The following is a 24,425-nucleotide window of genomic DNA, read 5'->3' on the forward strand; positions in this document are numbered from 1 at the left end:
TTCTTTTTTTAATTTCAGTATACGTCATTGAACAGACTCATTCATGAGAGCTCTGCACAGCTGTGCTTGTGGTGTAGTGGTTATCACATCTGCCTTACACGCGGAAGGCCCCAGGTTCGATCCCTTGCACGCACAAGAGCACTTCTCTTTTACAGTTTCAATGTACGTCATTGCACAAAGGCTCATTCGTGAGACCTCTGCACAGCTGTGCTTGTGGTGTAGCGGTTATCACATCCGCCAAACACGCAGAAGGCACAGGTTTGATCCCTGGCAGGCACAAGAGCACTTCTTTTTTTACAGTTTCAATATACGTCATTGAACAAAGACTCAATCGTGAGAGCTCTGCACAGCTGTGCTTGCGGTGTAGTGGTTATCACATCCGCCTAACACGCGGAAGGCCCCAGGCTCGATCCCTGGCAGACACAAGAGCGTTTCTTTTTTTAGTTTCAATATACGTCATTGAACAAAGACTCATTCATGAGAGCTCTGCACAGCTGTGCTTGTGGTGTAGCGGTTATCACATCCGCCTAACACGCGGAAGACCCCAGGTTCGATCCCTGGCAGGCACAAGAGCACTTCTGTTTTTACAGTTTCAATATACGTCATTGAATAAAGACTCAATCGTGAGAGCTCTGCACAGCTGTGCTTGTGGTGTAGCGGTTATCACATCCGCTTCACACGCGGAAGGCCCCAGGTTCAATCCCTGGCAGGCACGAGAGCATTTCTTTTTTTTTAATTTCAGTATACGTCATTGAACAAAGGCTCATTCGTGAGACCTCTGCACAGCTGTGCTTGTGGTGTAGTGGTTATCACATCCGCCTTACACGCGGAAGGCCCCAGGTTCGATCCCTGGCACACACAAGAGCACTTCTCTTTTACAGTTTCAATGTACGTCATTGCACAAAGGCTCATTCGTGAGACCTCTGCACAGCTGTGCTTGTGGTGTAGCGGTTATCACATCCGCCTAACACGCAGAAGGCACAGGTTCGATCCCTGGCAGGCACAAGAGCACTTCTTTTTTTACAGTTTCAATATACGTCATTGAACAAAGACTCAATCGTGAGAGCTCTGCACAGCTGTGCTTGCGGTGTAGTGGTTATCACATCCGCCTAACACGCGGAAGGCCCCAGGTTCGATCCCTGGCAGACACAAGACCGTTTCTTTTTTAGTTTCAATATACGTCATTGAACAAAGACTCATTCATGAGAGCTCTGCACAGCTGTGCTTGTGGTGTAGCGGTTGTCACATCTGCCTAACACGCGGAAGGCCCCAGGTTTGATCCCTGGCAGGCACAAGAGCGTTTCTTTTTTTTAGTTTCAATATACGTCATTGAACAAAGACTCATTCATGAGAGCTCTGCACAGCTGTACTTGTGGTGTAGTGGTTATCACATCCGCTTAACACGCGGAAGGCCCCAGGTTCTATCCCTGGCAGGCACAAGAGCATTTTTTAGTTTCAATATACGTAATTGAACAAAGGCTCATTCGTGAGGGCTGTGCACAGCTGCGCTTGTGGTGTGGTGGTTATTACATCCGCCTAACACGCGGAAGGCCCCAGGTTCGATCCCTGGCAGGCACAAGAGCATTTCTTTTTTTAGTTTCAATATACGTCATTGAACAAAGACTCATTCATGAGAGCTCTGCACAGCTGTGCTTGTGGTGTAGTGGTTATCACATCCGCTTAACACGTGGAAAGCCCCAGGTTTGATCCCTGGCAGGCACAAGAGCACTTCATTTTTACAGTTTAAATATACGTCATTGAACAAAGGCTCATTTGTGAGAACTCTGCACAGCTGTGCCTGTGGTGTAGTGTTTATCACATCCACTTAACACGCGCAAGGCCCCAGGTTCGATCCCTGGCAAGCACAAGAGCACTTCTTTTTTACAGTTTCAATATACGTCATTGAACAAAGGCTGATTCGTGAGAGCTCTGCACAGCTGTGCTTGTGGTGTAGCGGTTATCACATCCGCCTAACACGCGGAAGGCCTCAGGTTCGATCCCTGACAGGCACAAGAGCACTTCTTTTTTACAGTTTCAATATACGTAATTGAACAAAGGCTCATTTATGAGAGTCTATACAGCCGTTCTTGTGGTGTAGTGGTTATCAAATCCGCTTCACACGCGGAAGGCCCCAGGTTTGATTCCTGTAGGCACAGGAGCATTTATTTTTTAATTTCAATATACGTCATTGAACAAAGACTCATTCATGAGAGCTCTGCACAGGTGTGCTTGTGGTGTAGTGGTTATCACATCCGCCCTACACGCAGAAGGCCCCAGGTTCGATCCCTGGCATGCACAAGAGCACTTCTTTATTACAGTTTCAATATACGTCATTGAACAAAGGCTCATTCGTGAGACCTCTCCACAGCTGTGCTTGTGGTGTAGCGGTTGTCACATCCGCCTAACACGCGGAAGGCCCCAAGTTCGATCCCTGGCAGGGACAAGAGCACTTCTTTTTTTACAGTTTCAATATACTTCATTGAACAAAGACTCCTTCGTGTCACTTTGCGCAGCTGTGCTTGTGGTGTAGCGGTTATCACGTCCGCCTAACACGCGGAAGGCCCCAGGTTCAATACCTGGCAGACACAAGAGCATTTCTTTATTTAGTTTCAATATACGTCATTGAACAAAGACTCATTCATGAGAGCTCTGCACAGCTGTGTTTGTGGTGTAGTGGTTATCACATGCGCTTAACACGCGGAAAGCCCCAGGTCCGATCTCTGGCAGGCACTAGAGCACTTCTTTTTTACAGTTTCAATATACGTCATTGAACAAAGACTCATTCGTGAGAGCTCTGCACAGCTGTGCTTGTGGTGTAGTGGTTATCACATCCGCTTTACGCGCGGAAGGCACCAGGTTGGATCCCTGGCAGGAACGAGAGCATTTCTTTTTTTACAGTTTCAATATGCGTCTTTGAACAAAGACTCATTCGTGAGAGCTCTGCACAGCTGTGCTTGTGGTGTAGTGGTTATCACATCCGCCTTACACGCGGAAGGCCCCAGGTTCGATCCCTGGCAAGCACAAGAGCACTTCTTTTTTACAGTTTAAATATACGTCATTGAACAAAGGCTCATTTGTAAGAGCTCTGCACAGCTGTGCTTGTGGTGTAGTGGTTATCACATCCGCTTAACACGCGGAAGGCCCCAGGTTCGATCCCTGGCAGGCACAAGAGCATTTTTTTAGTTTTAATATACGTATTTGAACAAAGGCTCATTCGTGAGGGCTGTGCACAGCTGCGCTTGTGGTGTAGTGGTTATACATCTGCCTAACACGCGGAAGGCCCCAGGTTCGATCCCTGGCAGGCACAAGAGCATTTCTTTTTTTAGTTTCAATATACGTCATTGAACAAAGACTCATTCATGAGAGCTCTGCACAGCTGTGCTTGTCGTGTAGTGGTTATCACATCCGCTTAACACGCGCAAGGCCCCAGGTACGATCCCTGGCAGGCACAAGAGCATTTTTTAGTTTCAACATACGTAATTGAACAAAGGCTCATTCGTGAGGGCTGTGCACAGCTGTGCTTGTGGTGTAGTGGTTATTACATCCGCCTAACACGCGGAAGGCCCCAGGTTCGATCCCTGGCAGGCACAAGAGCATTTCTTTTTTTAGTTTCAATATACGTCATTGAACAAAGACTCATTCATGAGAGCTCTGCACAGCTGTGCTTGTGGTGTAGTGGTTATTACATCCGCTTAACACGTGGAAAGCCCCAGGTTCGATCCCTGGCAGGCACAAGAGCACTTCTTTTTTACAGTTTCAATATACGCAATTGAACAAAGGCTCATTCGTGAGAGCTCTGAACAGCTGTGCTTGTGGTGTAGTGGTTATCACATCCGCCTAACACGCAGAAGGCCCCAGGTTCGATCCCTTGCAGGCACAAGCGCACTTCTATTTTCACAGTTTTAATATACTTCATTGAACAACGACTCATTGATGAGAGCTCTGCACAGCTGTACTTGTGGTGTAGTGGTTATCACATCCACTTAATACGCGAAAGGCCCCAGGTTCGATCTCTGGCAGGCACAAGAGCACTTCCTTTTTACAGTTTCAATATACGTCATTTAACAAAGGTTCATTCGTGAGAGCTCTGCTCAGATGTGCTTGTGGTGTAGCGGTTATCACATCCGCCTAACACGCGGAAGACCCCAGGTTCGATCCCTGGCAGGCACAAGAGCACTTCCGTTTTTACAGTTTCAATATACGTCATTGAACAAAGACTCAATCGTGAGAGCTCTGCACAGCTGTGCTTGTGGTGTAGCGGTTATCACATCCGCTTCACACGCGGAAGGCCCCAGGTTCAATCCCTGGCAGGCACGAGAGCATTTCTTTTTTTTTAATTTCAGTATACGTCATTGAACAAAGGCTCATTCGTGAGACCTCTGCACAGCTGTGCTTGTGGTGTAGTGGTTATCACATCCGCCTTACACGCGGAAGGCCCCAGGTTCGATCCCTGGCACACACAAGAGCACTTCTCTTTTACAGTTTCAATGTACGTCATTGCACAAAGGCTCATTCGTGAGACCTCTGCACAGCTGTGCTTGTGGTGTAGCGGTTATCACATCCGCCTAACACGCAGAAGGCACAGGTTCGATCCCTGGCAGGCACAAGAGCACTTCTTTTTTTACAGTTTCAATATACGTCATTGAACAAAGACTCAATCGTGAGAGCTCTGCACAGCTGTGCTTGCGGTGTAGTGGTTATCACATCCGCCTAACACGCGGAAGGCCCCAGGTTCGATCCCTGGCAGACACAAGACCGTTTCTTTTTTAGTTTCAATATACGTCATTGAACAAAGACTCATTCATGAGAGCTCTGCACAGCTGTGCTTGTGGTGTAGCGGTTGTCACATCTGCCTAACACGCGGAAGGCCCCAGGTTCGATCCCTGGCAGGCACAAGAGCGTTTCTTTTTTTTAGTTTCAATATACGTCATTGAACAAAGACTCATTCATGAGAGCTCTGCACAGCTGTACTTGTGGTGTAGTGGTTATCACATCCGCTTAACACGCGGAAGGCCCCAGGTTCTATCCCTGGCAGGCACAAGAGCATTTTTTAGTTTCAATATACGTAATTGAACAAAGGCTCATTCGTGAGGGCTGTGCACAGCTGCGCTTGTGGTGTGGTGGTTATTACATCCGCCTAACACGCGGAAGGCCCCAGGTTCGATCCCTGGCAGGCACAAGAGCATTTCTTTTTTTAGTTTCAATATACGTCATTGAACAAAGACTCATTCATGAGAGCTCTGCACAGCTGTGCTTGTGGTGTAGTGGTTATCACATCCGCTTAACACGTGGAAAGCCCCAGGTTTGATCCCTGGCAGGCACAAGAGCACTTCATTTTTACAGTTTAAATATACGTCATTGAACAAAGGCTCATTTGTGAGAACTCTGCACAGCTGTGCCTGTGGTGTAGTGTTTATCACATCCACTTAACACGCGCAAGGCCCCAGGTTCGATCCCTGGCAAGCACAAGAGCACTTCTTTTTTACAGTTTCAATATACGTCATTGAACAAAGGCTGATTCGTGAGAGCTCTGCACAGCTGTGCTTGTGGTGTAGCGGTTATCACATCCGCCTAACACGCGGAAGGCCTCAGGTTCGATCCCTGACAGGCACAAGAGCACTTCTTTTTTACAGTTTCAATATACGTAATTGAACAAAGGCTCATTTATGAGAGTCTATACAGCCGTTCTTGTGGTGTAGTGGTTATCAAATCCGCTTCACACGCGGAAGGCCCCAGGTTTGATTCCTGTAGGCACAGGAGCATTTATTTTTTAATTTCAATATACGTCATTGAACAAAGACTCATTCATGAGAGCTCTGCACAGGTGTGCTTGTGGTGTAGTGGTTATCACATCCGCCCTACACGCAGAAGGCCCCAGGTTCGATCCCTGGCATGCACAAGAGCACTTCTTTATTACAGTTTCAATATACGTCATTGAACAAAGGCTCATTCGTGAGACCTCTCCACAGCTGTGCTTGTGGTGTAGCGGTTGTCACATCCGCCTAACACGCGGAAGGCCCCAAGTTCGATCCCTGGCAGGGACAAGAGCACTTCTTTTTTTACAGTTTCAATATACTTCATTGAACAAAGACTCCTTCGTGTCACTTTGCGCAGCTGTGCTTGTGGTGTAGCGGTTATCACGTCCGCCTAACACGCGGAAGGCCCCAGGTTCAATACCTGGCAGACACAAGAGCATTTCTTTATTTAGTTTCAATATACGTCATTGAACAAAGACTCATTCATGAGAGCTCTGCACAGCTGTGTTTGTGGTGTAGTGGTTATCACATGCGCTTAACACGCGGAAAGCCCCAGGTCCGATCTCTGGCAGGCACTAGAGCACTTCTTTTTTACAGTTTCAATATACGTCATTGAACAAAGACTCATTCGTGAGAGCTCTGCACAGCTGTGCTTGTGGTGTAGTGGTTATCACATCCGCTTTACGCGCGGAAGGCACCAGGTTGGATCCCTGGCAGGAACGAGAGCATTTCTTTTTTTACAGTTTCAATATGCGTCTTTGAACAAAGACTCATTCGTGAGAGCTCTGCACAGCTGTGCTTGTGGTGTAGTGGTTATCACATCCGCCTTACACGCGGAAGGCCCCAGGTTCGATCCCTGGCAAGCACAAGAGCACTTCTTTTTTACAGTTTAAATATACGTCATTGAACAAAGGCTCATTTGTAAGAGCTCTGCACAGCTGTGCTTGTGGTGTAGTGGTTATCACATCCGCTTAACACGCGGAAGGCCCCAGGTTCGATCCCTGGCAGGCACAAGAGCATTTTTTTAGTTTTAATATACGTATTTGAACAAAGGCTCATTCGTGAGGGCTGTGCACAGCTGCGCTTGTGGTGTAGTGGTTATACATCTGCCTAACACGCGGAAGGCCCCAGGTTCGATCCCTGGCAGGCACAAGAGCATTTCTTTTTTTAGTTTCAATATACGTCATTGAACAAAGACTCATTCATGAGAGCTCTGCACAGCTGTGTTTGTGGTGTAGTGGTTATCACATGCGCTTAACACGCGGAAGGCCCCAGGTCCGATCTCTGGCAGGCACTAGAGCACTTCTTTCTTACAGTTTCAATATACGTCATTGAACAAAGACTCATTCGTGAGAGCTCTGCACAGCTGTGCTTGTGGTGTAGTGGTTATCACATCCGCTTTACGCGCGGAAGCCACCAGGTTGGATCCCTGGCAGGAACGAGAGCATATCTTTTTTTACAGTTTCAATATACGTCTTTGAACAAAGACTCATTCGTGAGAGCTCTGCACAGCTGTGCTTGTGGTGTAGTGGTTATCACATCTGCCTTACACGCGGAAGGCCCCAGGTTCGATCCCTGGCAGGCACAAGAGCGCTTCTTTTTTACAGTTTAAATATACGTCATTGAACAAAGGCTCATTTGTGAGAGCTCTGCACAGCTGTGCTTGTGGTGTAGTGTTTATCACATCCACTTAACACGCGCAAGGCCCCAGGTTCGATCCCTGGCAAGCACAAGAGCACTTCTTTTTTACAGTTTCAATATACGTCATTGAACAAAGGCTGATTCGTGTCACTTTGCGCAGCTGTGCTTGTGGTGTAGCGGTTATCACGTCCGCCTAACACGCGGAAGGCCCCAGGTTCGATACCTGGCAGTCACAAGAGCATTTCTTTATTTAGTTTCAATATACGTCATTGAACAAAGACTCATTCATGAGAGCTCTGCACAGCTGTGCTTGTGGTGTAGTGGTTATCACATCCGCTTAACACGCGGAAGGCCCCAGGTTCGATCCCTGGCAGGCACAAGAGCATTTTTGTAGTTTCAATATACGTAGTTGAACGAAGGCTCATTCGTGAGGGCTGCGCACAGCTGCGCTTGTGGTGTAGTCATTCTTTTGTCGGCACTCACGCGCGTCGGACGCAAGAATCATGTGCTCCGTAGGAGCGGCGTTTGCGGCACATACTAGCCGCGGTAACAGGATGACCGAAGACCAAGACGCAGGATATGAGATTATTTTGCCACCACTGCCCCTGCCCAAGGGACGCGTCGCGCAAAACACCGTGTTTTTACACGGTGATGTGCGTGGCAGACCGTATCGAGTCGAAGATTTCCGAGACGCGCTCGGACCTACAGGACTGCTGCCGGAGGTGTTGGCACTGGGGGCCTACCAGATAAATCATGTCTGGGCAGTCACCATGAACAACGCGGACGCTACGAAACGCTTGCTGGATGTGAAGGAGTTGAAAGTCAAGGGCCGACGCTGCATCATCGTAGACCCCCAGGATCAGCAGGTGCGGCTGCGTCTTCATTGGCTGCTGTATGGCGTCAACGATGAAGACGTGCGAACGGCGTTGGCGGCTTATGGGAAGGTCGTACAAGTCACAAGGGAGCATTGGCGTGTTCAGGGTGTCAGCGACAAGGGTTCAACCACACGTACTGTGCTTCTTAAGCTCAAGAGTGGCGTGAAGGTTGAAGATCTCCCCCATCAAATCAGGGTGGCTGGTGGACTGGCACTTGTGGTTGCACCTGGTCGGCCAATGCAGTGTCTGCGCTGCCAAGGTACCGGACATGTTAGAAGAGAGTGTAAGGTACCCCGATGCTCGCGTTGTCGGCGGTTCGGCCACAGCGAAGACGCGTGCATGCGCACGTACGCATCGGCTATCGGATCAGCCGAAGGTGACGACACAGCAGAGTTGGTGATGGAGGTGACCGAGGCTGAAGACGCGGCGAAAGGTGCAGGTGACGCGGTGAACCCTGAACCTTCAACAGGTACAGTTACACCGACTGGTGGTGATGAGCCAACAGCCAAAGCAGACATAGCATCTGGGGAGGTGGTTACTCAAGAGCCAACCAGCCAAACCGAAGAAGGCTTTACAAGCACCTCATCGAAGGAGCCTGAGCCGGTGGAATTAACCGAACTTCCAGTGTCGTGCGAGAGCATCAGTGGCTGGGCGCCAAGCAAAAGACCCCGCGAGCAGTCTGCAGGACGGCGTGAGGCGTCCAGCGAAAAGCAAGAAGAGGGGCCACCTGCGAAGGCGACTTCGTTCAGACGCAGCAGCACAAGGCTGCGTCCCAACCCGATATCGGACAATCACTGGCCACCTTTGTCCTCCAGTGGCACGGGTCCACCTGGAGGCTCCGAAGATGTCTAGCTCTATGCTAGACGCTGAAGGTAAGCATCATGCCCCGGGCTAACTTCTTAACTGTGTACCGAAACTTTGAGTAGTGAAACTTTGAGCTGTTGCACCGAAACTTAGAGTGGCAACGTTAAATGTTCGAGGTCTCGCCGCCAAGCGGAAACAGAGCCAAGTCTACAGGCTACTTGTGGATCATGATCTGGATGTACTTGCTGTACAAGAAACAAAAGTAGACGGTGAGGAGGAGACCCGGGGCATGGTGCTGAGGTTTACGGCGCGTTACCACGCAATTGTAACTCAAGCAATAGGCACTTCTGCTGGCTGTGTTTTGTTCATTAAGAAGTTACCGGGTCTGGTAGTGCAAGATACTTTCTCTTGCCCGTCTGGTAGATTGGTTTCCTGTGATTTTGTATTCAATGATTGTCAGTGGCGTATAGTGTGTATTTATGCACCAACCATTTGCGAGGAGCGATCAAATTTTTTTTCAAGCCTAAAGCAGCCCTTCACTTTGGAAAGGAAATATGTATTACTGGGTGATTTTAACTGCGTCCTCAATGGGCGAGATCGAGCAAATGGACGCGCCAATTACGATAAAAGTTGTAGGACGCTAGCGGACGTAGTTACTCAATTCGAGTTAGAAGACGTGGGCAGCTGTATGGAAGGAACGCGGGAGGTGCGTTTCACACATTTTCAGGGGAATAGCCATGCGCGCCTTGATCGCATTTACGTGTCGCTAGAATTAATAGCCCACTGCAAGACATATGCTGTTTGCCCAATACACTTTAGCGATCATTGTTTAGGTAAATGTGATATGGGAGAGAAAACACAAGGTGGAACTTTCTCATGGGAGCTGTGGAAGATGAATTCCACTTTGATCACTGACGAATATTTCTAAGATCAGGTTATGAACTGCATCAATGAAATAAAAAAGGGTGATGGAAATAAACTTGCAGAACAATGGGAAGAGTTCAAGCAGCAAATGAAAATAACAGCTATTGATCGTTCATGCGCATTGAGTTATGAAAAGAAAAAGAAAGAAAAAGAACTCCGAAAGACTTTGGAAAGACTAGTAGACTTGGAGTGCAGACAACCGGGAGAGTATAAAATTGACATACGCAACATTAAGCAGAAACTTGCACTACATGACGAGGAACGCTACCGCGGTGCACTCGTCCGTGCTAGGGCCGAGGCTTTAGCGGCTGGAGAGACGCCAACCAAAAGAGCGTTAGGGGTGGAGAAAACGAACGCTCGACGGAATCATATCGAGAAAATAGAGAAGGATGGTCACGAAGTAACTGATACGGACAGCATTTTATCCGTATTTTCAAGTCATTTTGAAAACCTTTTTGCGTGTAGACAGGCAAACCTAGAAAGATTTAAAGACGAATATTTAGGACTCATGCCGCAAGTGAGTGAGGAAGTGAAAAACGCTTTGGCATTATCTATATCTGCATCTGAAGTTGAACGGGCGATTGATAAGTTAAATCCTGGGAAATCTCCAGGACCAGATGGTCTTTGTGCCAAGTGGTACAAATGTTTTAAAAGCGAATTGTCTTGCGGGCGTTTTTAACGGGCGTTTTACTTGCGGGCGTTTTTAACGAGGCATATGAGGAAAAGAAATTACCACCATCCTTTGGTGAATCGCGTACCGTTCTGATTCCGAAAACAGACGAGGTTGAAAAGCTCTGGCACGTCACAGCGTACAGGCCAATCGCACTGACAAACGTAGACTACAAAATATTAATGAAAATTTTGGCGGCCAGACTTCAGTCAGTAATAAAAGATATCGTCGGTCCACACCAAACGTGTGGAATAAAAGGTCGGTCCATAGTTACAAACGTTCATAAAATGCGATCCGTGCTCGAATGTGTTGAAACCTGTCATGCTCGTGTGGCCATACTCCAGCTGGATCTGGAGAAAGCGTTTGATTGCGTTTCCCACGCTCTTTTGTTTGCAGTATTGAAGCACATTAATGTTGGTAAGATAATTATTGACGGAGTAGCCATGGCATATCAGAACGGTAGTACGAGACTAATTATCAACAAGACATTGGGCCCCCCCATAAGAATCGAGCGCTCAGTGCGTCAAGGTTGCCCTGTTAGTCCACTTTTGTTTTGCATCTATATTGAAACTTTATGTCAGTCGATATTGCAGAATGACATCATTAATGGGTTTAGAGTACAATCTTCAAAGGTCAAACTACTCGCATACGCTGATGATGTTGCGATTTGTAGCACTACCTATGTCGGTATTGAAGAATCAATCAGAGTTTCTAAATATTTCGCCGAAGTTACAGGAAGCCACATAAACTGGGGTAAATGCCTCGGCTTCTGGCATGGATATTGGCCTTCAACACCAGAATTTTTCGCAGCCATTAAATGGACAAGAACGCCAGTTAAATATCTTGGAGTACCGCTCGAGTCATACAAAAGTACTGACGAATATTGGACACAGCAAACGAAAGAAATTAAAGAAAAAGCGAATAGGTGGAATGCAACTTATCTGTCCATGTTTGCTAGGGCTACTGCATGCAACTGGTTTTTTGTGTCTAAGCTGTGGTATGTGATGCAAGTGCTGTACTGTTCCCGGGTCAATGTGCAAAAATTACATCGGGTGTTTGCAATACTTGTGTGGGGGTCTAGCTGGGAAAGGTGCAGTCGCACAAATTTGTTTAGACGGGTGAAGTGTGGAGGCCTTGGGCTAGGACATCTGTTTATCAAGCAGTTAGTAAATAGGTTTTTCTTTTTTCGTGAGACAATAGATCCTTTCCTACTAACAGTGTGTCAAACAAGACTAAGTAGACTGTTGCCCGAGTTTGTTGTGAGCACCCATGTTACCCCAGGGGCTGTGCAAGGATACATGAAAGAAGTAGTGGCCAGCGTGCGGTTTTTGTGTGTTCGCTTTTCAACTGACTACCTGTGGTCTGTTGGAAAGAAAAAACTGTACAAAGATTTATGTGACACGATGCTCCCCGTCCCACTGTACAGAGTGCTATATACAGCACGCAAGGGCCAGAACGTACTTAAACGAGCAAAAAAAATGCCAGCAGCTCCAAGTGCGAAAACGTTCTTTTTCAAATTACACACTGGAACACTTCCTGTAAGAACCTTCCTAGAGGAGCGTGGGTTTTATATGCCTTGGGGATCTCACTGTCTAATCTGTAAGAAACCGGAAACTATCGACCATGTTTTCCTGCACTGTTGGGAAGTTTATTTTTGGGACGTATTACAAAGGACAATCAAAAAAGAGTTTCCGTTAGACCCTCATGGTATCAGGTATTTGGCAATAGAGAACGAGGATGGATTACCTTTCGATTTTATCATGATGACTGCCTTGCACAGTATATGGCGCTCTAGAATGGCTGGATTTCATTGTGACCCGGACAGAAGACCAGCAAGAGAGTATTTTAAGGAAAGCATCTCGAGATTACTTGAGGTAGTAAGAACAGACGAATGTGTACCTTTGTGGGTAGAAAGGGTTGAAGCCCTACTGACCAAGAAGGAATTCTAGGATGCGATGTGTTATAGTTATGTTTTAAGTTTTTTTTTGTATTGTATGTAGTGAATTGTAATATATCTTAGTAACCCGTTTGTGAAGTTTACCGGAAATAAAGAAAATAAAAGCTTGTGGTGTAGTGGTTATTACATCCGCCTAACACACGGAAGGCCCCAGGTTCGATCCCTGGCAGGCACAAGAGCATTTCTTTTTTTAGTTTCAATATACGTCATTGAACAAAGACTCATTCATGAGAGCTCTGCACAGCTGTGCTTGTGGTGTAGTGGTTATCACATCCGCTTAACACGTGGAAAGCCCCAGGTTCGATCCCTGGCAGGCACAAGAGCACTTCTTTTTTACAGTTTCAATATACGCAATTGAACAAAGGCTCATTCGTGAGAGCTCTGAACAGCTGTGCTTGTGGTGTAGTGGTTATCACATCCGCCTAACACGCAGAAGGCCCCAGGTTCGATCCGTTGCAGGCACAAGAGCATTTCTTTTTTATTTTCAATATACGTCATTGAACAAAGACTCATTGATGAGAGCTCTGCACAGCTGTGCTTGTGGTGTAGTGGTTATCACATCCACTTAACACGTGGAAAGCCCCAGGTTCGATCCCTGGCAGGCACAAGAGCACTTCTTTTTTACAGTTTCAATATACGCAATTGAACAAAGGCTCATTCGTGAGAGCTCTGAACAGCTGTGCTTGTGGTGTAGTGGTTATCACATCCGCCTAACACGCGTAAGGCCCCAGGTTCGATCCCTTTTTTACATTTTCAATATACGTAATTGAACAAAGGCTCATTCGTGAGAGCTCTATACAGCCGTGCTTGTGGTGTAGTGGTTATCACATCCACTTAATACGCGGAAGGCCCCAGGTTCGATCCCTGGCAGGCACAAGAGCATTTCTTTTTTTAGTTTCAATATACGTCATTGAACAAAGACTCATTCATGAGAGCTCTGCACAGCTGTGCTTGTGGTGTAGTGGTTATCACATCCGCTTAACACGTGGAAAGCCCCAGGTTCGATCCCTGGCAGGCACAAGAGCACTTCTTTTTTACAGTTTCAATATACGCAATTGAACAAAGGCTCATTCGTGAGAGCTCTGAACAGCTGTGCTTGTGGTGTAGTGGTTATCACATCCGCCTAACACGCAGAAGGCCCCAGGTTCGATCCGTTGCAGGCACAAGAGCACTTCTTTTTTCACAGTTTCAATATACTTCATTGAACAACGACTCATTTGTGAGAGCTCTGCTCAACTGTCCTTGTGGTGTAGTGGTTATCACATCCGCCTAACACGCGGAAGGCCGCAGGTTCTATCTCTGGCAGGCACAAGAGCATTTCTTTTTTATTTTCAATATACGTCAATGAACAAAGACTCATTGATGAGAGCTCTGCACAGCTGTGCTTGTGGTGTAGTGTTTAGCACATCCGCCTAACACGCGGAAGGCCCCAGGTTCGATCCTTGGCAGGCACAAGAGTACTTCTTTTTTACAGTTTCAATATACGTCATTGAACAAACGCTCATTCGTGAGAGCTCTGCACAGCTGTACTTGTGGTGTAGTGTTTATCGCAACCGCCTTACGCGCGGAAGTACCAGGTTCGATCCCTGCCAGGCACGAGAGCATTTTTTTTACAGTTTCAATATACGTCTTTGAACAAAGACTAATTCATGAGAGCTCTGCACAACTGTGCTTGTGATGTAGTGGTTATCACATCCACTTAACTCGCGGAAGGCCCCAGGTTCTATCCCTGGCAGGATAAGAGCACTTCTTCTTTACAGTTTAAATATACGTCATTGAACAAAGGCTCATTCGTGAGAGCTCTGCACAGTTGTGCTTGTGGTGTAGTGGTTGTCACATCCGCCTAACACGCGGAAGGCCCCAGGTTCGATTCCTGGCAGGCACAAGAGCATTTCTTTTTTTTCAATATACGTCATTGAACAAAGGCTCATTCGTGAGAGATCTGCACAGCTGTGCTTGTGGTGTAGTGTTATCACATCCACTCAACACGCGGAAGGCCCCAGGTTCGATCCCTGACAGGCACAAGAGAACTTCTTTTTTACACTTTCAATATACGTCATTGAACGAAGGCTCATTCGTGAGAGGTCTGCAAAGCTGTGCTTGTGGTGTAGTGGTTATCACATCCACTTAATACGCGGAAGGCGCCAGGTTCGATCTCTGGCAGGCACAAGAGCACTTCTCTTTTACAGTTTCAATATACGTCATTGCACAAAGGCTCATTCGTGAGACCTCTGCACAGCTGTGCTTGTGGTGTAGCGGTGGTCACATCCGCCTAACACGCAGAAGGCACAGGTTCGATCCCTGGCAGGCACAAGAGCACTTCTTTTTTTTGCAGTTTCAATATACGTCATTGAACAAAGACTCAATCGTGAGAGCTCTGCACAGCTGTGCTTGTGCTGTAGTGGTTATCACATCCGCCTAACACGCGGAAGGCCCCAGGTTCGATCCCTGGCAGGCACAAGAGCGTTTCTTTTTTTAGTTTCAATATACGTCATTGAACAAAGACTCATTCATGAGAGCTCTGCACAGCTGTGCTTGTCGTGTAGTGGTTATCACATCCGCTTAACACGCGCAAGGCCCCAGGTTCGATCCCTGGCAGGCACAAGAGCATTTTTTAGTTTCAACATACGTAATTGAACAAAGGCTCATTCGTGAGGGCTGTGCACAGCTGTGCTTGTGGTGTAGTGGTTATTACATCCGCCTAACACGCGGAAGGCCCCAGGTTCGATCCCTGGCAGGCACAAGAGCATTTCTTTTTTTAGTTTCAATATACGTCATTGAACAAAGACTCATTCATGAGAGCTCTGCACAGCTGTGCTTGTGGTGTAGTGGTTATTACATCCGCTTAACACGTGGAAAGCCCCAGGTTCGATCCCTGGCAGGCACAAGAGCACTTCTTTTTTACAGTTTCAATATACGCAATTGAACAAAGGCTCATTCGTGAGAGCTCTGAACAGCTGTGCTTGTGGTGTAGTGGTTATCACATCCGCCTAACACGCAGAAGGCCCCAGGTTCGATCCGTTGCAGGCACAAGCGCACTTCTATTTTCACAGTTTCAATATACTTCATTGAACAACGACTCATTGATGAGAGCTCTGCACAGCTGTGCTTGTGGTGTAGTGGTTATCACATCCACTTAATACGCGAAAGGCCCCAGGTTCGATCTCTGGCAGGCACAAGAGCACTTCCTTTTTACAGTTTCAATATACGTCATTTAACAAAGGTTCATTCGTGAGAGCTTTGCACAGATGTGCTTGTGGTGTAGCGGTTATCACATCCGCCTAACACGCGGAAGACCCCAGGTTCGATCCCTGGCAGGCACAAGAGCACTTCTGTTTTTACAGTTTCAATATACGTCATTGAACAAAGACTCAATCGTGAGAGCTCTGCACAGCTGTGCTTGTGGTGTAGCGGTTATCACATCCGCTTCACACGCGGAAGGCCCCAGGTTCAATCCCTGGCAGGCACGAGAGCATTTCTTTTTTTAATTTCAGTATACGTCATTGAACAGACTCATTCATGAGAGCTCTGCACAGCTGTGCTTGTGGTGTAGTGGTTATCACATCCGCCTTACACGCGGAAGGCCCCAGGTTCGATCCCTGGCACGCACAAGAGCACTTCTCTTTTACAGTTTCAATGTACGTCATTGCACAAAGGCTCATTCGTGAGACCTCTGCACAGCTGTGCTTGTGGTGTAGCGGTTATCACATCCGCCTAACACGCAGAAGGCACAGGTTCGATCCCTGGCAGGCACAAGAGCACTTCTTTTTTTACAGTTTCAATATACGTCATTGAACAAAGACTCAATCGTGAGAGCTCTGCACAGCTGTGCTTGCGTTGTAGTGGTTATCACATCCGCCTAACACGCGGAAGGCCCCAGGCTCGATCCCTGGCAGACACAAGAGCGTTTCTTTTTTTAGTTTCAATATACGTCATTGAACAAAGACTCATTCATGAGAGCTCTGCACAGCTGTGCTTGTGGTGTAGCGGTTATCACATCCGCCTAACACGCGGAAGACCCCAGGTTCGATCCGTTGCAGGCACAAGAGCACTTCTTTTTTACAGTTTCAATATACGTCATTGAACAAAGGCTGATTCGTGAGAGCTCTGCACAGCTGTGCTTGTGGTGTAGCGGTTATCACATCCGCCTAACACGCGGAAGGCCTCAGGTTCGATCCCTGACAGGCACAAGAGCACTTCTTTTTTACAGTTTCAATATACGTAATTGAACAAAGGCTCATTTATGAGAGTCTATACAGCCGTTCTTGTGGTGTAGTGGTTATCAAATCCGCTTCACACGCGGAAGGCCCCAGGTTTGATTCCTGTAGGCACAGGAGCATTTATTTTTTAATTTCAATATACGTCATTGAACAAAGACTCATTCATGAGAGCTCTGCACAGCTGTGCTTGTGGTGTAGTGGTTATCACATCCGCCTTACACGCAGAAGGCCCCAGGTTCGATCCCTGGCATGCACAAGAGCACTTCTTTATTACAGTTTCAATATACGTCATTGAACAAAGGCTCATTCGTGAGACCTCTGCACAGCTGTGCTTGTGGTGTAGCGGTTGTCACATCCGCCTAACACGCGGAAGGCCCCAAGTTCGATCCCTGGCAGGGACAAGAGCACTTCTTTTTTTACAGTTTCAATATACTTCATTGAACAAAGACTCCTTCGTGTCACTTTGCGCAGCTGTGCTTGTGGTGTAGCGGTTATCACGTCCGCCTAACACGCGGAAGGCCCCAGGTTCAATACCTGGCAGACACAAGAGCATTTCTTTATTTAGTTTCAATATACGTCATTGAACAAAGACTCATTCATGAGAGCTCTGCACAGCTGTGTTTGTGGTGTAGTGGTTATCACATGCGCTTAACGCGCGGAAAGCCCCAGGTCCGATCTCTGGCAGGCACTAGAGCACTTCTTTTTTACAGTTTCAATATACGTCATTGAACAAAGACTCATTCGTGAGAGCTCTGCACAGCTGTGCTTGTGGTGTAGTGGTTATCACATCCGCTTTACGCGCGGAAGGCACCAGGTTGGATCCCTGGCAGGAACGAGAGCATTTCTTTTTTTACAGTTTCAATATGCGTCTTTGAACAAAGACTCATTCGTGAGAGCTCTGCACAGCTGTGCTTGTGGTGTAGTGGTTATCACATCCGCCTTACACGCGGAAGGCCCCAGGTTCGATCCCTGGCAAGCACAAGAGCACTTCTTTTTTACAGTTTAAATATACGTCATTGAACAAAGGCTCATTTGTAAGAGCTCTGCACAGCTGTGCTTGTGGTGTAGTGGTTATCACATCCGCTTAACACGCGGAAGGCCCCAGGTTCGATCCCTGGCAGGCACAAGAGCATTTTTTTAGTTTTAATATACGTATTTGAACAAAGGCTCATTCGTGAGGGCTGTGCACAGCTGCGCTTGTGGTGTAGTGGTTATACATCTGCCTAACACGCGGAAGGCCCCAGGTTCGATCCCTGGCAGGCACAAGAGCATTTCTTTTTTTAGTTTCAATTTACGTCATTGAACAAAGACTCATTCATGAGAGCTCTGCACAGCTGTGTTTGTGGTGTAGTGGTTATCACATGCGCTTAACACGCGGAAGGCCCCAGGTCCGATCTCTGGCAGGCACTAGAGCACTTCTTTCTTACAGTTTCAATATACGTCATTGAACAAAGACTCATTCGTGAGAGCTCTGCACAGCTGTGCTTGTGGTGTAGTGGTTATCACATCCGCTTTACGCGCGGAAGCCACCAGGTTGGATCCCTGGCAGGAACGAGAGCATATCTTTTTTTACAGTTTCAATATACGTCTTTGAACAAAGACTCATTCGTGAGAGCTCTGCACAGCTGTGCTTGTGGTGTAGTGGTTATCACATCTGCCTTACACGCGGAAGGCCCCAGGTTCGATCCCTGGCAGGCACAAGAGCGCTTCTTTTTTACAGTTTCAATATACGTCATTGAACAAAGGCTGATTCGTGAGAGCTCTGCACAGCTGTGCTTGTGGTGTAGCGGTTATCACATCCGCCTAACACGCGGAAGGCCTCAGGTTCGATCCCTGACAGGCACAAGAGCACTTCTTTTTTACAGTTTCAATATACGTAATTGAACAAAGGCTCATTTATGAGAGTCTATACAGCCGTTCTTGTGGTGTAGTGGTTATCAAATCCGCTTCACACGCGGAAGGCCCCAGGTTTGATTCCTGTAGGCACAGGAGCATTTATTTTTTAATTTCAATATACGTCATTGAACAAAGACTCATTCATGAGAGCTCTGCACAGCTGTGCTTGTGGTGTAGTGGTTATCACATCCGCCTTACACGCAGAAGGCCCCAGGTTCGATCCCTGGCATGCACAAGAGCACTTCTTTATTACAGTTTCAATATACGTCATTGAACAAAGGCTCATTCGTGAGACCTCTGCACAGCTGTGCTTGTGGTGTAGCGGTTGTCACATCCGCCTAACACGCGGAAGGCCCCAAGTTCGATCCCTGGCAGGGACAAGAGCACTTCTTTTTTTACAGTTTCAATATACTTCATTGAACAAAGACTCCTTCGTGTCACTTTGCGCAGCTGTGCTTGTGGTGTAGCGGTTATCACGTCCGCCTAACACGCGGAAGGCCCCAGGTTCAATACCTGGCAGACACAAGAGCATTTCTTTATTTAGTTTCAATATACGTCATTGAACAAAGACTCATTCATGAGAGCTCTGCACAGCTGTGTTTGTGGTGTAGTGGTTATCACATGCGCTTAACGCGCGGAAAGCCCCAGGTCCGATCTCTGGCAGGCACTAGAGCACTTCTTTTTTACAGTTTCAATATACGTCATTGAACAAAGACTCATTCGTGAGAGCTCTGCACAGCTGTGCTTGTGGTGTAGTGGTTATCACATCCGCTTTACGCGCGGAAGGCACCAGGTTGGATCCCTGGCAGGAACGAGAGCATTTCTTTTTTTACAGTTTCAATATGCGTCTTTGAACAAAGACTCATTCGTGAGAGCTCTGCACAGCTGTGCTTGTGGTGTAGTGGTTATCACATCCGCCTTACACGCGGAAGGCCCCAGGTTCGATCCCTGGCAAGCACAAGAGCACTTCTTTTTTACAGTTTAAATATACGTCATTGAACAAAGGCTCATTTGTAAGAGCTCTGCACAGCTGTGCTTGTGGTGTAGTGGTTATCACATCCGCTTAACACGCGGAAGGCCCCAGGTTCGATCCCTGGCAGGCACAAGAGCATTTTTTTAGTTTTAATATACGTATTTGAACAAAGGCTCATTCGTGAGGGCTGTGCACAGCTGCGCTTGTGGTGTAGTGGTTATACATCTGCCTAACACGCGGAAGGCCCCAGGTTCGATCCCTGGCAGGCACAAGAGCATTTCTTTTTTTAGTTTCAATTTACGTCATTGAACAAAGACTCATTCATGAGAGCTCTGCACAGCTGTGTTTGTGGTGTAGTGGTTATCACATGCGCTTAACACGCGGAAGGCCCCAGGTCCGATCTCTGGCAGGCACTAGAGCACTTCTTTCTTACAGTTTCAATATACGTCATTGAACAAAGACTCATTCGTGAGAGCTCTGCACAGCTGTGCTTGTGGTGTAGTGGTTATCACATCCGCTTTACGCGCGGAAGCCACCAGGTTGGATCCCTGGCAGGAACGAGAGCATATCTTTTTTTACAGTTTCAATATACGTCTTTGAACAAAGACTCATTCGTGAGAGCTCTGCACAGCTGTGCTTGTGGTGTAGTGGTTATCACATCTGCCTTACACGCGGAAGGCCCCAGGTTCGATCCCTGGCAGGCACAAGAGCGCTTCTTTTTTACAGTTTAAATATACGTCATTGAACAAAGGCTCATTTGTGAGAGCTCTGCACAGCTGTGCTTGTGGTGTAGTGTTTATCACATCCACTTAACACGCGCAAGGCCCCAGGTTCGATCCCTGGCAAGCACAAGAGCACTTCTTTTTTACAGTTTCAATATACGTCATTGAACAAAGGCTGATTCGTGTCACTTTGCGCAGCTGTGCTTGTGGTGTAGCGGTTATCACGTCCGCCTAACACGCGGAAGGCCCCAGGTTCGATACCTGGCAGACACAAGAGCATTTCTTTATTTAGTTTCAATATACGTCATTGAACAAAGACTCATTCATGAGAGCTCTGCACAGCTGTGCTTGTGGTGTAGTGGTTATCACATCCGCTTAACACGCGGAAGGCCCCAGGTTCGATCCCTGGCAGGCACAAGAGCATTTTTGTAGTTTCAATATACGTAGTTGAACGAAGGCTCATTCGTGAGGGCTGCGCACAGCTGCGCTTGTGGTGTAGTCATTCTTTTGTCGGCACTCACGCGCGTCGGACGCAAGAATCATGTGCTCCGTAGGAGCGGCGTTTGCGGCACATACTAGCCGCGGTAACAGGATGACCGAAGACCAAGACGCAGGATATGAGATTATTTTGCCACCACTGCCCCTGCCCAAGGGACGCGTCGCGCAAAACACCGTGTTTTTACACGGTGATGTGCGTGGCAGACCGTATCGAGTCGAAGATTTCCGAGACGCGCTCGGACCTACAGGACTGCTGCCGGAGGTGTTGGCACTGGGGGCCTACCAGATAAATCATGTCTGGGCAGTCACCATGAACAACGCGGACGCTACGAAACGCTTGCTGGATGTGAAGGAGTTGAAAGTCAAGGGCCGACGCTGCATCATCGTAGACCCCCAGGATCAGCAGGTGCGGCTGCGTCTTCATTGGCTGCTGTATGGCGTCAACGATGAAGACGTGCGAACGGCGTTGGCGGCTTATGGGAGGGTCGTACAAGTCACAAGGGAGCATTGGCGTGTTCAGGGTGTCAGCGACAAGGGTTCAACCACACCTACTGTGCTTCTTAAGCTCAAGAGTGGCGTGAAGGTTGAAGATCTCCCCCATCAAATCAGGGTGGCTGGTGAACTGGCACTTGTGGTTGCACCTGGTCGGCCAATGCAGTGTCTGCGCTGCCAAAGTACCGGACATGTTAGAAGAGAGTGTAAGGTACCCCGATGCTCGCGTTGTCGGCGGTTCGGCCACAGCGAAGACGCGTGCATGCGCACGTACGCATCGGCTATCGGATCAGCCGAAGGTGACGACACAGCAGAGTTGGTGATGGACGTGACCGAGGTTGAAGACGCGGCGAAAGGTGCAGGTGACGCGGTGAACCCTGAACCTTCAACAGGTACAGTTACACCGACTGGTGGTGATGAGCCAACAGCCAAAGCAGACATAGCATCTGGGGAGGTGGTTACTCAAGAGCCAACCGGCCAAACCGAAGAAGGCTTTACAAGCACCTCATCGAAGGAGCCTGAGCCGGTGGAATTAACCGAACTTCCAGTGTCGTGCGAGAGCATCAGTGGTGGGGCGCCAAGCAAAAGACCCCGCGAGCAGTCTGCAGGACGGCGTGAGGCGTCCAGCGAAAAGCAAGAAGAGGGGCCACCTGCGAAGGCGACTTCGTTCAGACGCAGCAGCACAAGGCTGCGTCCCAACCCGACATCGGACAATCACTGGCCACCTTTGTCCTCCAGTGGCACGGGTCCACCTGGAGGCTCCGAAGATGTCTAGCTCTATGCTAGACGCTGAAGGTAAGCATCATGCCCCGGGCTAACTTCTTAACTGTGTACCGAAACTTTGAGTAGTGAAACTTTGAGCTGTTGCACCGAAACTTAGAGTGGCAACGTTAAATGTTCGAGGTCTCGCCGCCAAGCGGAAACAGAGCCAAGTCTACAGGCTACTTGTGGATCATGATCTGGATGTACTTGCTGTACAAGAAACAAAAGTAGACGGTGAGGAGGAGACCCGGGGCATGGTGCTGAGGTTTACGGCGCGTTACCACGCAATTGTAACTCAAGCAATAGGCACTTCTGCTGGCTGTGTTTTGTTCATTAAGAAGTTACCGGGTCTGGTAGTGCAAGATACTTTCTCTTGCCCGTCTGGTAGATTGGTTTCCTGTGATTTTGTATTCAATGATTGTCAGTGGCGTATAGTGTGTATTTATGCACCAACCATTTGCGAGGAGCGATCAAATTTTTTTTCAAGCCTAAAGCAGCCCTTCACTTTGGAAAGGAAATATGTATTACTGGGTGATTTTAACTGCGTCCTCAATGGGCGAGATCGAGCAAATGGACGCGCCAATTACGATAAAAGTTGTAGGACGCTAGCGGACGTAGTTACTCAATTCGAGTTAGAAGACGTGGGCAGCTGTATGGAAGGAACGCGGGAGGTGCGTTTCACACATTTTCAGGGGAATAGCCATGCGCGCCTTGATCGCATTTACGTGTCGCTAGAATTAATAGCCCACTGCAAGACATATGCTGTTTGCCCAATACACTTTAGCGATCATTGTTTAGGTAAATGTGATATGGGAGAGAAAACACAAGGTGGAACTTTCTCATGGGAGCTGTGGAAGATGAATTCCACTTTGATCACTGACGAATATTTCTTAGATCAGGTTATGAACTGCATCAATGAAATAAAAAAGGGTGATGGAAATAAACTTGCAGAACAATGGGAAGAGTTCAAGCAGCAAATGAAAATAACAGCTATTGATCGTTCATGCGCATTGAGTTATGAAAAGAAAAAGAAAGAAAAAGAACTCCGAAAGACTTTGGAAAGACTAGTAGACTTGGAGTGCAGACAACCGGGAGAGTATAAAATTGACATACGCAACATTAAGCAGAAACTTGCACTACATGACGAGGAACGCTACCGCGGTGCACTCGTCCGTGCTAGGGCCGAGGCTTTAGCGGCTGGAGAGACGCCAACCAAAAGAGCGTTAGGGGTGGAGAAAACGAACGCTCGACGGAATCATATCGAGAAAATAGAGAAGGATGGTCACGAAGTAACTGATACGGACAGCATTTTATCCGTATTTTCAAGTCATTTTGAAAACCTTTTTGCGTGTAGACAGGCAAACCTAGAAAGATTTAAAGACGAATATTTAGAACTCATGCCGCAAGTGAGTGAGGAAGTGAAAAACGCTTTGGCATTATCTATATCTGCATCTGAAGTTGAACGGGCGATTGATAAGTTAAATCCTGGGAAATCTCCAGGACCAGATGGTCTTTGTGCCAAGTGGTACAAATGTTTTAAAAGCGAATTGTCTTGCGGGCGTTTTTAACGGGCGTTTTACTTGCGGGCGTTTTTAACGAGGCATATGAGGAAAAGAAATTACCACCATCCTTTGGTGAATCGCGTACCGTTCTGATTCCGAAAACAGACGAGGTTGAAAAGCTCTGGCACGTCACAGCGTACAGGCCAATCGCACTGACAAACGTAGACTACAAAATATTAATGAAAATTTTGGCGGCCAGACTTCAGTCAGTAATAAAAGATATCGTCGGTCCACACCAAACGTGTGGAATAAAAGGTCGGTCCATAGTTACAAACGTTCATAAAATGCGATCCGTGCTCGAATGTGTTGAAACCTGTCATGCTCGTGTGGCCATACTCCAGCTGGATCTGGAGAAAGCGTTTGATTGCGTTTCCCACGCTCTTTTGTTTGCAGTATTGAAGCACATTAATGTTGGTAAGATAATTATTGACGGAGTAGCCATGGCATATCAGAACGGTAGTACGAGACTAATTATCAACAAGACATTGGGCCCCCCCATAAGAATCGAGCGCTCAGTGCGTCAAGGTTGCCCTGTTAGTCCACTTTTGTTTTGCATCTATATTGAAACTTTATGTCAGTCGATATTGCAGAATGACATCATTAATGGGTTTAGAGTACAATCTTCAAAGGTCAAACTACTCGCATACGCTGATGATGTTGCGATTTGTAGCAC

The 24,425-nt window shown here is 47.5% G+C and overlaps 73 non-coding genes across 73 annotated transcripts; all 73 read left to right on the forward strand.

Annotated features, from left to right (window-relative positions):
• Positions 1-62: 62 nt before the first annotated feature.
• TRNAV-UAC (transfer RNA valine (anticodon UAC)) lies at positions 63-135 on the forward strand. Its single transcript has one exon. It is a non-coding gene; the product is annotated as a tRNA-Val (tRNA).
• Positions 136-352: 217 nt separating this feature from the next.
• TRNAV-AAC (transfer RNA valine (anticodon AAC)) lies at positions 353-425 on the forward strand. Its single transcript has one exon. It is a non-coding gene; the product is annotated as a tRNA-Val (tRNA).
• A 71-nt stretch (positions 426-496) lies between these two features.
• Positions 497-569, forward strand: TRNAV-AAC (transfer RNA valine (anticodon AAC)). Its single transcript has one exon. It is a non-coding gene; the product is annotated as a tRNA-Val (tRNA).
• A 73-nt stretch (positions 570-642) lies between these two features.
• On the forward strand, positions 643-715 carry TRNAV-CAC (transfer RNA valine (anticodon CAC)). The gene has a single exon. It is a non-coding gene; the product is annotated as a tRNA-Val (tRNA).
• A 73-nt stretch (positions 716-788) lies between these two features.
• TRNAV-UAC (transfer RNA valine (anticodon UAC)) lies at positions 789-861 on the forward strand. Its single transcript has one exon. It is a non-coding gene; the product is annotated as a tRNA-Val (tRNA).
• A 72-nt stretch (positions 862-933) lies between these two features.
• On the forward strand, positions 934-1,005 carry TRNAV-AAC (transfer RNA valine (anticodon AAC)). Its single transcript has one exon. It is a non-coding gene; the product is annotated as a tRNA-Val (tRNA).
• Positions 1,006-1,078: 73 nt separating this feature from the next.
• On the forward strand, positions 1,079-1,151 carry TRNAV-AAC (transfer RNA valine (anticodon AAC)). Its single transcript has one exon. It is a non-coding gene; the product is annotated as a tRNA-Val (tRNA).
• A 70-nt stretch (positions 1,152-1,221) lies between these two features.
• TRNAV-AAC (transfer RNA valine (anticodon AAC)) lies at positions 1,222-1,294 on the forward strand. The gene has a single exon. It is a non-coding gene; the product is annotated as a tRNA-Val (tRNA).
• Positions 1,295-1,366: 72 nt separating this feature from the next.
• Positions 1,367-1,439, forward strand: TRNAV-AAC (transfer RNA valine (anticodon AAC)). Its single transcript has one exon. It is a non-coding gene; the product is annotated as a tRNA-Val (tRNA).
• A 66-nt stretch (positions 1,440-1,505) lies between these two features.
• TRNAV-AAC (transfer RNA valine (anticodon AAC)) lies at positions 1,506-1,578 on the forward strand. The gene has a single exon. It is a non-coding gene; the product is annotated as a tRNA-Val (tRNA).
• Positions 1,579-1,649: 71 nt separating this feature from the next.
• On the forward strand, positions 1,650-1,722 carry TRNAV-AAC (transfer RNA valine (anticodon AAC)). Its single transcript has one exon. It is a non-coding gene; the product is annotated as a tRNA-Val (tRNA).
• Positions 1,723-1,939: 217 nt separating this feature from the next.
• TRNAV-AAC (transfer RNA valine (anticodon AAC)) lies at positions 1,940-2,012 on the forward strand. The gene has a single exon. It is a non-coding gene; the product is annotated as a tRNA-Val (tRNA).
• A 213-nt stretch (positions 2,013-2,225) lies between these two features.
• Positions 2,226-2,298, forward strand: TRNAV-UAC (transfer RNA valine (anticodon UAC)). The gene has a single exon. It is a non-coding gene; the product is annotated as a tRNA-Val (tRNA).
• Positions 2,299-2,370: 72 nt separating this feature from the next.
• Positions 2,371-2,443, forward strand: TRNAV-AAC (transfer RNA valine (anticodon AAC)). Its single transcript has one exon. It is a non-coding gene; the product is annotated as a tRNA-Val (tRNA).
• A 72-nt stretch (positions 2,444-2,515) lies between these two features.
• On the forward strand, positions 2,516-2,588 carry TRNAV-AAC (transfer RNA valine (anticodon AAC)). The gene has a single exon. It is a non-coding gene; the product is annotated as a tRNA-Val (tRNA).
• A 362-nt stretch (positions 2,589-2,950) lies between these two features.
• Positions 2,951-3,023, forward strand: TRNAV-UAC (transfer RNA valine (anticodon UAC)). Its single transcript has one exon. It is a non-coding gene; the product is annotated as a tRNA-Val (tRNA).
• Positions 3,024-3,095: 72 nt separating this feature from the next.
• On the forward strand, positions 3,096-3,168 carry TRNAV-AAC (transfer RNA valine (anticodon AAC)). Its single transcript has one exon. It is a non-coding gene; the product is annotated as a tRNA-Val (tRNA).
• A 67-nt stretch (positions 3,169-3,235) lies between these two features.
• TRNAV-AAC (transfer RNA valine (anticodon AAC)) lies at positions 3,236-3,307 on the forward strand. The gene has a single exon. It is a non-coding gene; the product is annotated as a tRNA-Val (tRNA).
• Positions 3,308-3,517: 210 nt separating this feature from the next.
• TRNAV-AAC (transfer RNA valine (anticodon AAC)) lies at positions 3,518-3,590 on the forward strand. The gene has a single exon. It is a non-coding gene; the product is annotated as a tRNA-Val (tRNA).
• A 71-nt stretch (positions 3,591-3,661) lies between these two features.
• On the forward strand, positions 3,662-3,734 carry TRNAV-AAC (transfer RNA valine (anticodon AAC)). Its single transcript has one exon. It is a non-coding gene; the product is annotated as a tRNA-Val (tRNA).
• A 72-nt stretch (positions 3,735-3,806) lies between these two features.
• On the forward strand, positions 3,807-3,879 carry TRNAV-AAC (transfer RNA valine (anticodon AAC)). Its single transcript has one exon. It is a non-coding gene; the product is annotated as a tRNA-Val (tRNA).
• Positions 3,880-4,097: 218 nt separating this feature from the next.
• Positions 4,098-4,170, forward strand: TRNAV-AAC (transfer RNA valine (anticodon AAC)). The gene has a single exon. It is a non-coding gene; the product is annotated as a tRNA-Val (tRNA).
• A 73-nt stretch (positions 4,171-4,243) lies between these two features.
• On the forward strand, positions 4,244-4,316 carry TRNAV-CAC (transfer RNA valine (anticodon CAC)). Its single transcript has one exon. It is a non-coding gene; the product is annotated as a tRNA-Val (tRNA).
• Positions 4,317-4,389: 73 nt separating this feature from the next.
• Positions 4,390-4,462, forward strand: TRNAV-UAC (transfer RNA valine (anticodon UAC)). The gene has a single exon. It is a non-coding gene; the product is annotated as a tRNA-Val (tRNA).
• A 72-nt stretch (positions 4,463-4,534) lies between these two features.
• TRNAV-AAC (transfer RNA valine (anticodon AAC)) lies at positions 4,535-4,606 on the forward strand. Its single transcript has one exon. It is a non-coding gene; the product is annotated as a tRNA-Val (tRNA).
• Positions 4,607-4,679: 73 nt separating this feature from the next.
• Positions 4,680-4,752, forward strand: TRNAV-AAC (transfer RNA valine (anticodon AAC)). Its single transcript has one exon. It is a non-coding gene; the product is annotated as a tRNA-Val (tRNA).
• A 70-nt stretch (positions 4,753-4,822) lies between these two features.
• On the forward strand, positions 4,823-4,895 carry TRNAV-AAC (transfer RNA valine (anticodon AAC)). The gene has a single exon. It is a non-coding gene; the product is annotated as a tRNA-Val (tRNA).
• Positions 4,896-4,967: 72 nt separating this feature from the next.
• Positions 4,968-5,040, forward strand: TRNAV-AAC (transfer RNA valine (anticodon AAC)). The gene has a single exon. It is a non-coding gene; the product is annotated as a tRNA-Val (tRNA).
• Positions 5,041-5,106: 66 nt separating this feature from the next.
• Positions 5,107-5,179, forward strand: TRNAV-AAC (transfer RNA valine (anticodon AAC)). Its single transcript has one exon. It is a non-coding gene; the product is annotated as a tRNA-Val (tRNA).
• Positions 5,180-5,250: 71 nt separating this feature from the next.
• TRNAV-AAC (transfer RNA valine (anticodon AAC)) lies at positions 5,251-5,323 on the forward strand. The gene has a single exon. It is a non-coding gene; the product is annotated as a tRNA-Val (tRNA).
• Positions 5,324-5,540: 217 nt separating this feature from the next.
• TRNAV-AAC (transfer RNA valine (anticodon AAC)) lies at positions 5,541-5,613 on the forward strand. Its single transcript has one exon. It is a non-coding gene; the product is annotated as a tRNA-Val (tRNA).
• Positions 5,614-5,826: 213 nt separating this feature from the next.
• On the forward strand, positions 5,827-5,899 carry TRNAV-UAC (transfer RNA valine (anticodon UAC)). Its single transcript has one exon. It is a non-coding gene; the product is annotated as a tRNA-Val (tRNA).
• A 72-nt stretch (positions 5,900-5,971) lies between these two features.
• TRNAV-AAC (transfer RNA valine (anticodon AAC)) lies at positions 5,972-6,044 on the forward strand. The gene has a single exon. It is a non-coding gene; the product is annotated as a tRNA-Val (tRNA).
• A 72-nt stretch (positions 6,045-6,116) lies between these two features.
• On the forward strand, positions 6,117-6,189 carry TRNAV-AAC (transfer RNA valine (anticodon AAC)). Its single transcript has one exon. It is a non-coding gene; the product is annotated as a tRNA-Val (tRNA).
• A 362-nt stretch (positions 6,190-6,551) lies between these two features.
• On the forward strand, positions 6,552-6,624 carry TRNAV-UAC (transfer RNA valine (anticodon UAC)). The gene has a single exon. It is a non-coding gene; the product is annotated as a tRNA-Val (tRNA).
• A 72-nt stretch (positions 6,625-6,696) lies between these two features.
• TRNAV-AAC (transfer RNA valine (anticodon AAC)) lies at positions 6,697-6,769 on the forward strand. The gene has a single exon. It is a non-coding gene; the product is annotated as a tRNA-Val (tRNA).
• Positions 6,770-6,836: 67 nt separating this feature from the next.
• TRNAV-AAC (transfer RNA valine (anticodon AAC)) lies at positions 6,837-6,908 on the forward strand. The gene has a single exon. It is a non-coding gene; the product is annotated as a tRNA-Val (tRNA).
• Positions 6,909-7,270: 362 nt separating this feature from the next.
• On the forward strand, positions 7,271-7,343 carry TRNAV-UAC (transfer RNA valine (anticodon UAC)). The gene has a single exon. It is a non-coding gene; the product is annotated as a tRNA-Val (tRNA).
• Positions 7,344-7,559: 216 nt separating this feature from the next.
• TRNAV-AAC (transfer RNA valine (anticodon AAC)) lies at positions 7,560-7,632 on the forward strand. Its single transcript has one exon. It is a non-coding gene; the product is annotated as a tRNA-Val (tRNA).
• Positions 7,633-7,703: 71 nt separating this feature from the next.
• Positions 7,704-7,776, forward strand: TRNAV-AAC (transfer RNA valine (anticodon AAC)). Its single transcript has one exon. It is a non-coding gene; the product is annotated as a tRNA-Val (tRNA).
• A 5,097-nt stretch (positions 7,777-12,873) lies between these two features.
• TRNAV-AAC (transfer RNA valine (anticodon AAC)) lies at positions 12,874-12,946 on the forward strand. The gene has a single exon. It is a non-coding gene; the product is annotated as a tRNA-Val (tRNA).
• Positions 12,947-13,161: 215 nt separating this feature from the next.
• On the forward strand, positions 13,162-13,234 carry TRNAV-AAC (transfer RNA valine (anticodon AAC)). Its single transcript has one exon. It is a non-coding gene; the product is annotated as a tRNA-Val (tRNA).
• Positions 13,235-13,430: 196 nt separating this feature from the next.
• On the forward strand, positions 13,431-13,503 carry TRNAI-AAU (transfer RNA isoleucine (anticodon AAU)). Its single transcript has one exon. It is a non-coding gene; the product is annotated as a tRNA-Ile (tRNA).
• Positions 13,504-13,574: 71 nt separating this feature from the next.
• On the forward strand, positions 13,575-13,647 carry TRNAV-AAC (transfer RNA valine (anticodon AAC)). Its single transcript has one exon. It is a non-coding gene; the product is annotated as a tRNA-Val (tRNA).
• Positions 13,648-14,008: 361 nt separating this feature from the next.
• Positions 14,009-14,081, forward strand: TRNAV-AAC (transfer RNA valine (anticodon AAC)). The gene has a single exon. It is a non-coding gene; the product is annotated as a tRNA-Val (tRNA).
• Positions 14,082-14,439: 358 nt separating this feature from the next.
• Positions 14,440-14,512, forward strand: TRNAV-AAC (transfer RNA valine (anticodon AAC)). The gene has a single exon. It is a non-coding gene; the product is annotated as a tRNA-Val (tRNA).
• Positions 14,513-14,723: 211 nt separating this feature from the next.
• On the forward strand, positions 14,724-14,796 carry TRNAI-AAU (transfer RNA isoleucine (anticodon AAU)). The gene has a single exon. It is a non-coding gene; the product is annotated as a tRNA-Ile (tRNA).
• Positions 14,797-15,014: 218 nt separating this feature from the next.
• TRNAV-AAC (transfer RNA valine (anticodon AAC)) lies at positions 15,015-15,087 on the forward strand. Its single transcript has one exon. It is a non-coding gene; the product is annotated as a tRNA-Val (tRNA).
• Positions 15,088-15,158: 71 nt separating this feature from the next.
• On the forward strand, positions 15,159-15,231 carry TRNAV-AAC (transfer RNA valine (anticodon AAC)). Its single transcript has one exon. It is a non-coding gene; the product is annotated as a tRNA-Val (tRNA).
• Positions 15,232-15,297: 66 nt separating this feature from the next.
• TRNAV-AAC (transfer RNA valine (anticodon AAC)) lies at positions 15,298-15,370 on the forward strand. Its single transcript has one exon. It is a non-coding gene; the product is annotated as a tRNA-Val (tRNA).
• A 71-nt stretch (positions 15,371-15,441) lies between these two features.
• On the forward strand, positions 15,442-15,514 carry TRNAV-AAC (transfer RNA valine (anticodon AAC)). Its single transcript has one exon. It is a non-coding gene; the product is annotated as a tRNA-Val (tRNA).
• Positions 15,515-15,877: 363 nt separating this feature from the next.
• TRNAV-AAC (transfer RNA valine (anticodon AAC)) lies at positions 15,878-15,950 on the forward strand. Its single transcript has one exon. It is a non-coding gene; the product is annotated as a tRNA-Val (tRNA).
• Positions 15,951-16,023: 73 nt separating this feature from the next.
• On the forward strand, positions 16,024-16,096 carry TRNAV-CAC (transfer RNA valine (anticodon CAC)). The gene has a single exon. It is a non-coding gene; the product is annotated as a tRNA-Val (tRNA).
• A 69-nt stretch (positions 16,097-16,165) lies between these two features.
• Positions 16,166-16,238, forward strand: TRNAV-UAC (transfer RNA valine (anticodon UAC)). The gene has a single exon. It is a non-coding gene; the product is annotated as a tRNA-Val (tRNA).
• Positions 16,239-16,310: 72 nt separating this feature from the next.
• Positions 16,311-16,382, forward strand: TRNAV-AAC (transfer RNA valine (anticodon AAC)). The gene has a single exon. It is a non-coding gene; the product is annotated as a tRNA-Val (tRNA).
• A 362-nt stretch (positions 16,383-16,744) lies between these two features.
• Positions 16,745-16,817, forward strand: TRNAV-AAC (transfer RNA valine (anticodon AAC)). The gene has a single exon. It is a non-coding gene; the product is annotated as a tRNA-Val (tRNA).
• Positions 16,818-17,030: 213 nt separating this feature from the next.
• On the forward strand, positions 17,031-17,103 carry TRNAV-UAC (transfer RNA valine (anticodon UAC)). The gene has a single exon. It is a non-coding gene; the product is annotated as a tRNA-Val (tRNA).
• Positions 17,104-17,175: 72 nt separating this feature from the next.
• TRNAV-AAC (transfer RNA valine (anticodon AAC)) lies at positions 17,176-17,248 on the forward strand. Its single transcript has one exon. It is a non-coding gene; the product is annotated as a tRNA-Val (tRNA).
• A 72-nt stretch (positions 17,249-17,320) lies between these two features.
• On the forward strand, positions 17,321-17,393 carry TRNAV-AAC (transfer RNA valine (anticodon AAC)). The gene has a single exon. It is a non-coding gene; the product is annotated as a tRNA-Val (tRNA).
• Positions 17,394-17,755: 362 nt separating this feature from the next.
• TRNAV-UAC (transfer RNA valine (anticodon UAC)) lies at positions 17,756-17,828 on the forward strand. The gene has a single exon. It is a non-coding gene; the product is annotated as a tRNA-Val (tRNA).
• Positions 17,829-17,900: 72 nt separating this feature from the next.
• On the forward strand, positions 17,901-17,973 carry TRNAV-AAC (transfer RNA valine (anticodon AAC)). Its single transcript has one exon. It is a non-coding gene; the product is annotated as a tRNA-Val (tRNA).
• A 67-nt stretch (positions 17,974-18,040) lies between these two features.
• Positions 18,041-18,112, forward strand: TRNAV-AAC (transfer RNA valine (anticodon AAC)). The gene has a single exon. It is a non-coding gene; the product is annotated as a tRNA-Val (tRNA).
• Positions 18,113-18,474: 362 nt separating this feature from the next.
• Positions 18,475-18,547, forward strand: TRNAV-UAC (transfer RNA valine (anticodon UAC)). The gene has a single exon. It is a non-coding gene; the product is annotated as a tRNA-Val (tRNA).
• A 72-nt stretch (positions 18,548-18,619) lies between these two features.
• Positions 18,620-18,692, forward strand: TRNAV-AAC (transfer RNA valine (anticodon AAC)). The gene has a single exon. It is a non-coding gene; the product is annotated as a tRNA-Val (tRNA).
• A 213-nt stretch (positions 18,693-18,905) lies between these two features.
• TRNAV-UAC (transfer RNA valine (anticodon UAC)) lies at positions 18,906-18,978 on the forward strand. Its single transcript has one exon. It is a non-coding gene; the product is annotated as a tRNA-Val (tRNA).
• A 72-nt stretch (positions 18,979-19,050) lies between these two features.
• TRNAV-AAC (transfer RNA valine (anticodon AAC)) lies at positions 19,051-19,123 on the forward strand. Its single transcript has one exon. It is a non-coding gene; the product is annotated as a tRNA-Val (tRNA).
• A 72-nt stretch (positions 19,124-19,195) lies between these two features.
• Positions 19,196-19,268, forward strand: TRNAV-AAC (transfer RNA valine (anticodon AAC)). The gene has a single exon. It is a non-coding gene; the product is annotated as a tRNA-Val (tRNA).
• Positions 19,269-19,630: 362 nt separating this feature from the next.
• TRNAV-UAC (transfer RNA valine (anticodon UAC)) lies at positions 19,631-19,703 on the forward strand. Its single transcript has one exon. It is a non-coding gene; the product is annotated as a tRNA-Val (tRNA).
• Positions 19,704-19,775: 72 nt separating this feature from the next.
• Positions 19,776-19,848, forward strand: TRNAV-AAC (transfer RNA valine (anticodon AAC)). The gene has a single exon. It is a non-coding gene; the product is annotated as a tRNA-Val (tRNA).
• A 67-nt stretch (positions 19,849-19,915) lies between these two features.
• Positions 19,916-19,987, forward strand: TRNAV-AAC (transfer RNA valine (anticodon AAC)). The gene has a single exon. It is a non-coding gene; the product is annotated as a tRNA-Val (tRNA).
• A 362-nt stretch (positions 19,988-20,349) lies between these two features.
• Positions 20,350-20,422, forward strand: TRNAV-UAC (transfer RNA valine (anticodon UAC)). The gene has a single exon. It is a non-coding gene; the product is annotated as a tRNA-Val (tRNA).
• A 216-nt stretch (positions 20,423-20,638) lies between these two features.
• Positions 20,639-20,711, forward strand: TRNAV-AAC (transfer RNA valine (anticodon AAC)). Its single transcript has one exon. It is a non-coding gene; the product is annotated as a tRNA-Val (tRNA).
• A 71-nt stretch (positions 20,712-20,782) lies between these two features.
• On the forward strand, positions 20,783-20,855 carry TRNAV-AAC (transfer RNA valine (anticodon AAC)). The gene has a single exon. It is a non-coding gene; the product is annotated as a tRNA-Val (tRNA).
• Positions 20,856-24,425: the final 3,570 nt, after the last annotated feature.

Source organism: Rhipicephalus microplus, chromosome 2 (assembly GCF_043290135.1).
Source record: "Rhipicephalus microplus isolate Deutch F79 chromosome 2, USDA_Rmic, whole genome shotgun sequence".
Lineage (NCBI taxonomy): Eukaryota > Metazoa > Arthropoda > Arachnida > Ixodida > Ixodidae > Rhipicephalus > Rhipicephalus microplus.